A 10,538-nucleotide genomic window follows, 5' to 3' on the forward strand; every position below is an offset into this window, starting at 1 on the left:
AACTGCAAACAGTAAACACACAACGATACCAAACAACGAGATTTATTACGGAGTTTGTCCCTGATGGGCTATGTCTTTGGTTCCATTTTCAAGATGGGCGACCGTTTTAGTAGGAATGAGAAGAAGGTGTTGATTACACAGAGAAAAGACCAAACTGAATATGCACACAGGCAATTCTAATAACTGTCATCAGATAGCCCTATGAACCAGCTTTCTAACTCCACTTTCGGTTTCCAATTCCGATTCCCGATGCTCCCGAAACACTGAAAACAAAACAGCCTCTAACCTCCAGAATCTACATATAAAAACCCAAAACGACCATTCTATTCTTCAATGAGAAAAATTGCCTTTTATAGGCTTGCAAATGCATTGGAACCTCCTCTAACTGAATTAGGGATGAATTTGATGACTTTAGGGTTCATATGCCCTTGTTCTTATCATGAAATGACACCTTGGTTCCTTAGGCCATGGTCCTCGAATTAGTTGAAAACAAGCTAACAATATAAAACCCAAAAATTACTTTGGTTAACCCCGAAACCACTAGCTGGTAGCTAACCATGCAGAGGAAAGGTGACAGCTCATGTGAGCGCTTGCAATAACCCGTGGTTTGAATGGCGGTGGTTCTGCTGCGTGTTGGCCGAAATGGTTAACCGTTGGTGAATAACCCGACCAGCTCACATGAGACAGTTATGTCCTATCTGTAACTGTCATCCAAACTGCGGAGGCCAATCCTGACTGTGCGGTGATGTTGTTCACATGGCCCTGCTTACTCCTCACGGTTCCCGCACTGTCAAGACAGTCGTTAGGCAATGTTATATTGTTTTATATGTTATTTGTATTTTTTTACATTGTTTGCAGAGGTCTAAGGGTGTTTATAGAGTAGTTTTGAATGTTGTAATGTATTTTGAAATACATGGCTTTTGATGCATAGGTTCTAGGACTTTAGGTTAGTGTTTTAGCATAGGATTAATACATGGATGTATGGTTTAGACTTTGGGTTTAGTACATAGATTAGGGTTTTATATCTTTAGGTTAGGTTTTGGTCATTAGGATTTAATGAAAACCCTTTTTACAATCATCTATCACAACGTGACATAAAACCATATGCCTATCGTCGACAAACGACAATATTGGTGTTTTGCCACGATGAAAACCCTGATGACATATCGAACCTTTGCGATGGATGACACAACCATGTCGACACCAATCCTACAAAGACGAACGACAAAACACATGTCATCGACCAATCTTGGCGAAATTGTCGATGAACACAAGTCGACAACCAGGTGCTAAACCATCTCTGCTGAATGCCATGAAAACATATTACCTAACCAATCGGATTGTAACCAACACTGTCGAAATTGAATGACACCCATGAATTGCATGTTGATGACAACACTAAACACTTGTGCAATTGAATCAACGAATCCTCCTGGATCACATAAACTCTCCATTTAGAATTTATATGTTTTTTCTTATGAATATTTAAGTATACACAGATATGAATTCATATATATTTTATTGGTCACCCACATTGAATATTTATATTATATGCAACATTAAAATATTTTATTTTAACATTTTTTTTACTTTTAATTAGTTTACATGAAATTATATTACATCATATGGAAAACTAACTAAACATGCATAACATATTCATTTTTGTTTTTTTTTTTTTTAATTATAGTGGACATTTATTTTCTATTTATTTTATTTTCATTCTAAAAGGAATAGATGTCAACTCCATGTTGAGGATAGGAATACTTACACATCGCCCTCATACTAGATTGTAAAATTAGCCTTGCGACTCAATCAAAAGGAGAAATGGTTATTATTCACATTATATTACATTATTTTAAAAAAAATATACAAAAACTATACCATTTCATTTTAAATAATATAAAACTTAATGAAGTACACAACCTTTAAAATAATTACTGAATCGTTGCACTCTTAAGGCACTCTTGGCCTAATGGTTACAAGTCCAAAATACCATACAAAATTTAACGAAGTACATGGCCTTTTAAAATAATTGGTGAATCATGCACTCTTAAGGCACTCTTGGCCTAATGGTTACAAGTCCAAAATACCTGCAATATTTGATGTGTTAGACTTCAAATTAGAGGTTATAGTGATAGTTGTGAAAGTGGACTACTAACCTGATTGCCAATCCCTCTATGTTAAATTGAAAATCTTAATTTCAATTGACAATAACTAACTTTTAAAAACCCAAACCATTATCATTGATCCCGTAAATAAAAATACTTTATTATTTTTATACTTATGACATATAAAAGTGCTCTCCAACAAAGTGTGGAAGAATTGTTGTAATGCCTTGTTCTCTTAGGTAAACACTTTGACTAAATTAAATCACGTAAAAATATAAATAACAATATTTTAAGTAAAACAATATTTAGGCTTAGGGTTTTGACAACCCGTGATTTTACTATTGATATTGTATATATATATATATATATATATATATATATATATATATATATATATAACCAATTTAGACCCATGTTAATTCTTGATCTACCAAGAGCTGAGAGACATCAAATCTCTTGAGGTACGAACTTACTTATTTTTATTAGAGTGAAAAGAAATCGCGTTTTCCAAATCTATAGTTAAGACGAATTATAACCCATTTTATCATTCTTTTGTTAAATCATCTTCAATTTATTGTTTTGCTTTCCACTCTTAATTTATATTTTATTAATTTAATTTGTATTTTAATTTTGTCACTTATTTATTTATTATTTTATTTCTACATTCATCATTTTTCATACAAGTTATTTATTTTACTTTGCTTATAACTAGCACAACCACATTCATAAATGTGATTAATATAAGCCGTGGGTGTCAATTTAATGTATACTATATTTTAAATTTAATATTATAAACCATATCAAATCCAATATTATAAAACTTGTATTCTAAATCCTAATACTAAATATTAATATATTAATAATACATTAAAAAGATATTAATATATTATTATATAGGAAAGTCAAGAAATAATTATAAATCCAAAAAAAATAATACTAAAACCCAAATTTAAAAAAAAAAAAATATCTATTACTTCTTCAAATCAAAATTAAACCATTGCTAAAATGAAACAATATTCTAAATACACTCCAACCATCCCCTAAATTGACTTAATCTAAATATTAAAATCTAGATCATATAAAATATCTCGCAATCTATAATAAATGTTTAATGTGTTAGACTTCAAATTAGAGGTTATAATGATAGTTGTGAAAGTGGACTACTAACCTGATTGCCAATTCCTCTATGTTAAATTGAAAATCTTAATTTCAATTGAGAATAACTAACTTTTAAAAACCCAAACCATTATCATTGATCCCGTAAATAAAAATACTTTATTATTTTTATACTTATTACATATAAAAGTGCTCTCCAACAAAGTGTGGAAGAATTGTTGTAATGCCTTGTCCTCTTAGGTAAACACTTTTACTGAATTAAATCACATAAAAATATAAATAAAAATATTTTAAGTAAAACAATATTTAGGCTTAGCGTTTTGACAACCCGTGATTTTACTGTTGATATTGTGTATATATATATAGATATACAGATAACCAATTTAGATTCATGTTAATTCTTGATCTACCAAGAGCTGAGAGACATCAAATCTGTTGAGGTACGAACTTACTTTTTTTTATTAGAGTGAAAAGAAATTGCGTTTTCCAAATCTATAGTTAAGACAAATTATAACCCATCTTATCATTCTTTTGTTAAATCATCTTCAATTTATTGTTTTGCTTTCCACTCTTAATTTATATTTTATTAATTTAATTTGTATTTTAATCTTGTCACTTATTTATTTATTATTTTATTTCTACATTAATCATTTTTCATACAAGTTATTTATTTTACTTTGCTTGTAACTAGCACAACCACATTCATAAATGTAATTAATATAAGCAGTAGGTGTCAATTTAATGTATACTATATTTTAAATTTAATATTATAAACCATATCAAATCCAATATTATAAAACCTATATTATAAATCCTAATACTAAATATTAATATATTAATAATACATTAAAAAGATATTAATATATTATTATATAGTAAAGGCAAGAAATAATTATAAATCCAAAAAAATTAATACTAAAACCCTAAAAAAAAATTAAAAAATATATCTATTACTTCTTCAAATCAAAATTAAACCATTGCTAAAATGAAACAATATTCTAAATACACTCCAACCATCCCCTAAATTGAATTAATCTAAATATTAAAATCTAGATCATATAAAATATTTCGCAATCTATAATAAATGTTATGATGCATTGTAATTTTAAATATAAAAAATATCAACGCCGAGATATAAATTGGCATTCGCTAAACAAAACACGCTTGAGTTTGTCGTATCAAGCTTTAGACTGCCTGCTTTGCTTAACTTAACTAACCCTTTATTTCGTTAACGAAATAATGGTCATTGAAATTCTATGGCTATTTTTCCTTTCATTTGTTCAAGCTCCGCTTCAAGGAAAGGTGGGTGGGTCATTTCATTTATTCATAGTCAATGTTTATTATTATTTAATTTTTTCCAGCTTTAGTAAACTCAAATTATAATGGTTTTTTAAAAAATCAGCTTATTAATAATATTAATATTAAATTATATTACAATTTTGATAAAATAATTTTACATTAAATTTTATTATTAATTTTATCTAAATTTTTAATCTACTATTTTAATTTTATCTTATAATATGTATTAAAATAAAATATGCATTGCAACTTAACTAAATGGGAGCTAAAACCTTTTTCATTAGTATATAGTTGAAAATTGAATTGCATATGCAGCTCATCACATATTAAAAATAAGTTTTACTTTATATCTATTTAGGTATAGAGTCACTTTACTTAAATATAAAGTGAAATTTACTCGAGGGTACTCTAATTTAACATTGAATCATCTCTTAATTTAGAAAACAAAACCAAGATGTATTATGTAATTTACCAACTATATATGAATGAAGACAAATATTCTATTAATTAAAAATATTAAAGATTAAATCATTTATACGATACTAAATATCATATTTTATGTGTTTTTGGAAAGAAATTATTCGATTTCACCACTTTATCGAAGTGAGTATACCCTACATTTCTTTGTTCGAATATGTATCTGTATCGCTAGCTAGCTAGGCAACACTAACGGATAAGGAACCGTACGAACATGAAAGAGACTACAATGCACCATGAAATCTATTGTATCAATGTTGCCTAGGTACCAATTCAATACTAAAAACAATGGCCTTCGATGAAGAAGCAGGAACTAGATCAAACCAGAACAGCTGCGAGGCAGCGAGTCCCTGCATCAAGTTATTTAAGGTCTACTGACTCTCGGGCACATGAGTTTGTGAAGATGAGTTAGCACATGCTATCCTAAGAAATAGAAAGCCAAACAGCAGCAGCAAAAACAACTTGTTAAGAGTTCAAAACACTTTCGAAAAGGTAATGTTGGTTCAACTACTAAGTCATTCAAGCAAATGGTTTGTTTACATATGCCTTATGGTTTCAGCCACAGGAATCAAAACGAACAGATTATAACATAACACACATCGACCAAATGAGGCTAGACAGAATGTCAGCCAGAACCCAAGTAGGCAAACTAAAGCCATGTGTGAGATCAAGTCCACCACTCGGTTGCTGCAGAAGCAATGTCAAGCTTATTAGTCCATATCATTAACAAAACAAATCTCACACTGAAAATGCCAAATGCCTTGGCATCTACTAACAGATTACACGTGTTTCACAAATGTAGAACTCAAGGCTATACCAGCCTTAGCATCAAAGATGCTCGACGTGTAAAGGAAAACTTGAAAATTCAGCCGTTTATCTAAAATACAAAACCAAAATTCCACTAAGCTATTTCATGCAAGTTCTTACCTTGCATCGCCTACAAAATCATTCGAAACGACAATTCGGTTGCTGCAGAAGCAATGTCAAGCTTATTAGTCCATATCATTAACAAAACAAATCTCACACTGAAAATGCCAAATGCCTTGGCATCTACTAACAGATTACACGTGTTTCGCAAATGTAGAACTCAAGGCTATACCAGCCTTAGCATCAAAGATACTCGACCTGTAAAGGAAAACTTGAAAATTCAGCCGTTTATCTAACCCTGGACAGTGTTATGACCTTCTAAGCTTAAGTCTGAAACTCTTTTACTAATGATTTGAATTGGCCATGATAAAAAGACGAGAAGAAAATTAACTAGCTAGGACAAGGTTAAAGTGGATACCGATTGCGCATGAATTGCTTTTCTGACATAGGGATTATTTGCCCAAATGTCCGAAAGAGAATATTTGTCCTGTTTTGCAGTATGAACCATTCTGTTGGCAGAATGTGTTAGAAAAGATCAAGTATAACAACTGCAATTATGAAAAAAGTAGAATGTATTAGAAAAGATCAATTATAACAACTGCAATTATGAAAAAGGGGATGAAATGTGTAACTTTACACAAAAGCATATCAACGTTACAATAAGGAAATACTCAGGCAACTTGAAACATATCCATGAAATTTTCCATCAATCTATATATAGAGGCCCTTTCAGTCAAATATGCATACCTTTGCAGCACCAGTTGAGCTTGGAATGATATTTTGTCCAGCACCACGACCTCCACGCCAATCCTTCATAGATGGACCATCTACTGTCTTCTGTGTAGCTATTTATAGAAATTTCATTTCTTTGTCAGATATATACATTTAACAAAAAACAAATTATAGGTACAAGAACTGAATACACATCAGATAATAACATAAGAAATTCATAACAACTTTATTATCATTTTAAATTCAGGACTTAAAACAAAGAGGCCCATGCCTACCTGTTGTTGCATGAACAGTGGTCATGAGGGCCTCAGCAATACCAAATTCTTCATTCACCACCTGTAGCCAGTCCATGAGTATTCGTTTCAGTTTTTACGGTGAGCTAATTTTGACACATAGTTATGACTCAATGACAATGTTTGCAGGAAGTACATTTGTCGATGGAAAAATATAGATGCAACAATCTTAAGTACATTTGTCGATGGAAAACTATAGATGCAAACAGAAAAAATACAAAAATTACCACAAAAAATATACCTTAAGATGTGCAGAAGCCTTCTCGGTTGTTGTAAAAGCTCCAGATGATTCTACAACATACTCAGCTCCATAGTTACCCCAGGGAATCTCTGAAGGATCCCTGTAGCAGTGGTTTCCAAGAGATCATAGCATCATTATTCTCTAAATCATAATTATCAGTGTTTATTTACACATTGGTTAATGTTAAGGGGCATACCTTTTAGAATTGACAGTAATACTGTGACCATCAATTTCAAGAGTCGTATCATCAACAATATTCAAGCTCCCTTTGTATACCCCATGAGTTGAATCATACTTAAACATGTAAGCCTGCCAGCCACAACCGCAAAACAGAAGTTTAGTCAAATTTCGGTCAATAGGAATGCTACAGTAATGCTGTAAAAAAAAATTCAGAACGGTATAAGGCACAAGAACAAATTCCATCAAGTTAAAGTTCAAAGTATGCACTGAAATTAACCCAAGGAACTTGCTCAACGTAGAGAAATTATCCTACAGCAATTGCTTGCATGCTAAGTAACAAATTGCTAGAGTCAAGCACACCTTAGAATCCAGAGAAATAAAGTCACTTAAACAAAAACATCGTCATGCAAAAGCAGCCTCCCAATACGACCAAATCCTGTACACAGAACAGTTTTGATCTTACTTGTTTGATCGTGAATATTCTCAGTGTGGGTTACATATCACAATCTGATTAGAATATTTATACATAGGAAACAATAAGTAAAGGTACTCACCATTTATTCCTATCTTGGTCCTCTCCTTTCCCGAGGATCCTGCAAAAATAATGAATGATTAAATTTTTTTAGTAATTACTGAATCCAAATGCAAGACATTGCCCACGACAAAATCTGTCAATCTGATTTATTTCCTGTTCTAGTTCTAAAGAAGACAACACAGAGAATGGGCTTGCTAGTACTTACTTTGAACTCTAGGAGGGGCCTCTGTTGCAGTAGCTCTAACTGGCTGCAAAGTCCTAGCACTCTGACATCTGTTAAGAGAACACGAAAACACATTACCTACCCGTAAAGCGTTGTGAGAATATTGCTCCCTTTAAGGTGAAGATGCCAGTCTTAACATTAAAGAGCAAATTTAACACCATAAAACTATCACTGGATCTTCAGAACCCACTGCAGCATTAAGCACCGCACTCGAGATTCCGTAATACCAATAACATAGTTCCAACTTAAACGTAAGGATACAAACACGCAATCTTTACTGTTTCAGCAACAACTCAATGTATGCTTACAACTCAGCCCATGGCAATCAACCTGCCGAGATGGATTCAACAGATCTGCTCAAAAGAATCAATGAGGGTGTGTTTTACACACCCATGGCAAGAAACCGAGAGTCTAATGAGAGATGGTCGGATCAAGACTGGGCAAATACGGACGTGGTAATAAACATGCTAGTAATAAAAAGAAAAAACGAATAATTAAAAGTTATATAAAAAATTATTAAATAAAATAATATGACAATTAGAATATATAAATATATAAAAGTCGCCACAGCTGGACCGCTGGACTTCATGCTACCACATGGATACCAAGTGTCGCGTTACCTGCACCCTAAGATCGCCATGATCGAGCGACGAAGCTGGAATACGTTGTAAGTAAAGATAAGAAATCAAAGAACCATCCAGTATATGCCGTATAGGAATACCTGGGATGTTTCAGCCTGTGTGTTGATCCTGACGGTACAGAAAAGCCAGAGACATATCAATCTGTGGTGACTCAACCAATTCCCCCATATCTTCCTCTTCTTCCTGTTCTGGGTTCATCCAAGTCCCGACGGAAAATCCCAATGGCACAATTCATGCAGTGAATGAATGGCTTCTGTGCGCAGCGGGTGAACCACTTTCTGTGTGAAGTGGGTGAACCACTTGAGTTAATGGCTTATTTGAATGGCTGCGTGCAGTTAATGACTTGGGAGTAGGTAGGTGATGTTGTGAACGGCTTGCTTTCTTTGCGCTGTTAGACAACAAATTCCATGCCTTCAGAAAGATGGAATAATCTGTGAATTGCATGCAGTGTTTAGCAGTGGCTGAGTCGTTTTTTTGGCTCATTCTGATACCAAACCCATTGCTGCTTCGATGATCTCTTCAGCTCCGGCAATTGCAGTTACCTTGGTGGACGAAGACGACTTGCAGAGGTTTGGCAATTGGGTTGCTCAACAGGTGATATTTATCGGTGCTCCAGAACTCTGTAGCATGGGTTGGGGAACCTAGTTAGTTTCCAGAGAACATTTCTCATCGTGTTCTATTTTATTTCCAAAAACAAGATATGGTAATTAGATCCACCAAAATCTATTGCGGAATCTCAAAAAATTTAGACTATATTATAACATTGTCAACAGTCAATTTTAAGCCCTAGGGACAACAATGGCTTCAATTTGAAGAAAATGACCAGGTTTTAATTCATTTACAGAAATTTTCGTCTCTGACTAACTAGAGTACCTGGAAATCTTTGTTCAACAGGGCTCTGTGTGGGGCTGATAAATCCCACCAATATATTCAAAACACTGAAATGAAAGGAAGTAATAGCCCGGCTATGGAGAGCACATGGAATGGTGGCGGCTTTCATCACATCCCAGCCTCTTACAGAGTCTCGTTCATGGGACATCCCAGCCTCCGGGGAGGAGTTCTTAGATTCGTCGTCGCAGGTTCGAACCCAACCTGATCTCGGCCAACAATCTGTGACTGTGCAAGCGACGCCAGTGATATGGCATGGCCCAGGGATTTCTTAACTACATGAAGATCTTGCCGTCAAAGAGAAGGGATTTCTTAACTACATGAAGATCTTGCAATCCTAACAATCCTCCATGATATCAGTGTCGTCATCAAGCCTTCTAGGTAAGTTTTTCATATGCCCTTTATTCCTAGCAAGATCTATTTCAAAAGCAGCAAGCAGCTCCACTAATATGAAATCCTGTCTGAAAGAAGGTGAAGATACAGGGCTCCGCTACCAGATCTAGTTCTTCTAGGAGGTGAAAAAGTAACTAAAGTAAAGGGGTAGTTCATAGAGGCCGCCATACCTGAAAGCAAATCTCATGAGCTAGACAGAAAGCTACTACCAGAGCTAGCCCAACCACTAGTTCAAATACAACTGATTCCGAATCAATAGGCTTTCGAACTAAAGGATCCGTCTCTGGGCGAGGTGATAGCAAAGAGAGCATTGGTTTTCATTCAATCTCCACCGCAGCGACAGGACCAGGTTCAGAGCTACCAGCATCATATCGAGCTCTACTAGCATCATATTGAGATCGAGCAGTTCCACCGCCTTAACCGGCAATTTCTCGCAGGCTAACCTCACATACCCTGTTCAGCACAACGATCTGTAGATCAATATCATGAACCAAACATTTGAGGGCCTCACGACCTGCCAGGCCATGCGAGAGCAGAATCCAAGG

At 34.0% G+C, this 10,538-nt stretch overlaps 2 long non-coding RNA genes across 2 annotated transcripts; both read right to left on the reverse strand.

Annotated features, from left to right (window-relative positions):
- Positions 1-6,645: 6,645 nt before the first annotated feature.
- LOC149231195 (uncharacterized) lies at positions 6,646-7,473 on the reverse strand. Its single transcript, XR_016247428.1, has 3 exons — positions 7,330-7,473; positions 6,875-7,233; positions 6,646-6,712 (listed from the first exon to the last, which is right to left on the reverse strand). It is a non-coding gene; the product is annotated as an uncharacterized LOC149231195 (long non-coding RNA).
- Positions 7,474-7,715: 242 nt separating this feature from the next.
- LOC149231196 (uncharacterized) lies at positions 7,716-8,221 on the reverse strand. Its single transcript, XR_016247429.1, has 3 exons — positions 8,054-8,221; positions 7,868-7,906; positions 7,716-7,749 (listed from the first exon to the last, which is right to left on the reverse strand). It is a non-coding gene; the product is annotated as an uncharacterized LOC149231196 (long non-coding RNA).
- Positions 8,222-10,538: the final 2,317 nt, after the last annotated feature.

Source organism: Pinus tabuliformis, chromosome J (assembly GCF_031772625.1).
Source record: "Pinus tabuliformis cultivar Carrire ecotype Pingquan chromosome J, CPIR1, whole genome shotgun sequence".
Lineage (NCBI taxonomy): Eukaryota > Viridiplantae > Streptophyta > Pinopsida > Pinales > Pinaceae > Pinus > Pinus tabuliformis.